The sequence below is a fragment of the Abrus precatorius genome, unplaced genomic scaffold, assembly GCF_003935025.1.
Source record: "Abrus precatorius isolate BTA unplaced genomic scaffold, Abrus_2018 Scaffold9, whole genome shotgun sequence".
Lineage (NCBI taxonomy): Eukaryota > Viridiplantae > Streptophyta > Magnoliopsida > Fabales > Fabaceae > Abrus > Abrus precatorius.
The window spans coordinates 19,018,714-19,020,558 of record NW_020874439.1 but is presented as its reverse complement, the minus strand read 5'-3'; the positions used below and the strand labels follow the sequence as shown (position 1 = coordinate 19,020,558).

Here is a 1,845-nt window from a genome sequence, read left to right as displayed (position 1 = left end):
TAATTTATATGTATATCAACGAAGAAAAGAAAAATGTGGAAAATAAGACAAAGATTCTTTATAATGATACTGGAAACCAATGGAAAGGGATGTAGCGCAGCTTGGTAGCGCGTTTGTTTTGGGTACAAAATGTCACGGGTTCAAATCCTGTCATCCTTATCCCTAACTATTACTTATTATATGATATCACTTATCATATGAGCAATAATAAGGGATCATATAAAATAATTTATGAGAATAAAGCGCTCTTAGTTCAGTTCGGTAGAACGCGGGTCTCCAAAACCCGATGTTGTAGGTTCAAATCCTACAGAGCGCGATTCCATTATTATTAAATTGAGAATTACACTGAAATAACTGAGCAGCAGTCTAAAGTATGAATTTATTGAACCCCAGTATTAAAACAAATAAATAGGGGATCAATAAACAAATGAGACATTAATTAATCAAAGGTCCAGCTGATCACCTCGTCGGTATTGTAAATATGCAGTTACAAATAAGCCAGCTAAAGTAATAGGAATTAAACCTAACACGATTCCAAATAGAAAAACTTCAATCATTTTTTTTGTTCGAAAGGGAAAGGGGGAGGTAATATTTATCCTTAAATAATAATCTGTATTGATCATTCATTTTAATTTGAATGACCAAAAATTGGAAATTGACACGGTAAGGAACTATAGAATATCTTGAATATTCCAAGATTTCCAACTAATTTCATAATTTTAAATCAAATAAGTCGTATCTTATTCAGACCGATAAATAGAGCTGAGGTTATAGTTAAAACCGCTAGTAAAAAACTGAAATAACTAGTTATAGTGGGCATAAAGAAGCTAAATGAAATATGTTCTTTTTATACATATGTTTATAAAGCACTTCCCTAAGTTTCCATTTTTAAGAGAAAAAAAAGATGATAAATCAAAATATCCCTGAAAAGATACAATTGAAAATTTGAGATTTTTCAATCAATTATTACAGACGAACAAAAATAAATATAGTGACATAATAAAAAAATCAATTCATCATCTGTGACATCTACCCATCCTGTGATTCCAAATGAACCAATTTATTGAACAACTCATGAATTGAGTAAAAGTAAACTAATCTAATTAAAATATTCATTTTGATTCTTTATATATATAAATATTTATATTTGTTATATATATATATTCTATAAAATTCTATTTATATTAGAAAAAAAAGATTCTATTTATATTAGAAACTATAATAATAATTATATGCGAAATATAAAATAATAAAAAAATAATAAAAAAGAATCAAAATGAATATTAAAAAAATAATAAGAATTTTGTTGTTCAAATTTATTTAACTTTAAATTAATATGGAAGAAAATAGGAGAAAAAATGTCTATTTTATTTTGACCCCCTTTTTCTATTGTATCTAATTTGTTTTCTTTTCACTTTTTTTTTAGAACAAAAGAATAGAGTGATCTTAGAATGCCCTTTCCTTTTTGACTTTTCTTTTAACTCATTTCATTTTGTAGTAGGTTCCATTCTTCGAATATCTACAACGAGAAGAAAAAGGTATCAGATCACTCCAAACTAGGGTTCCACAGTTTTTTTCTCTGCATATTTTATTTAAGAGGAAAGGTCTATCCTTATAATTAAGCCAAGAAAGAGCCTTTATTGTGTTTAATACAAGAACAATTAATCCAATTTTGGAAAAAAAAAATTGGATTAATTGTTCTTTTTATGTCATCAAATAGTATCTATTACTGCTATTATTGTTACTTGTTACTGGACAACAAACCAATTCCATTCTTTAAAGTCGAATTCCATTCTTTAAAATGAAAAAAAGAGGGAGTTCGAACAAAAAATATCTTCGACAACC

General features: G+C 27.2%; 1 non-coding gene across 1 annotated transcript; it reads left to right on the top strand.

Moving 5' to 3' along the window:
- The first annotated feature begins 242 nt into the window (after positions 1–242).
- TRNAW-CCA lies at positions 243–316 on the top strand. The gene has a single exon. It is a non-coding gene; the product is annotated as a tRNA-Trp (tRNA).
- The last annotated feature ends 1,529 nt before the right edge of the window (positions 317–1,845 follow it).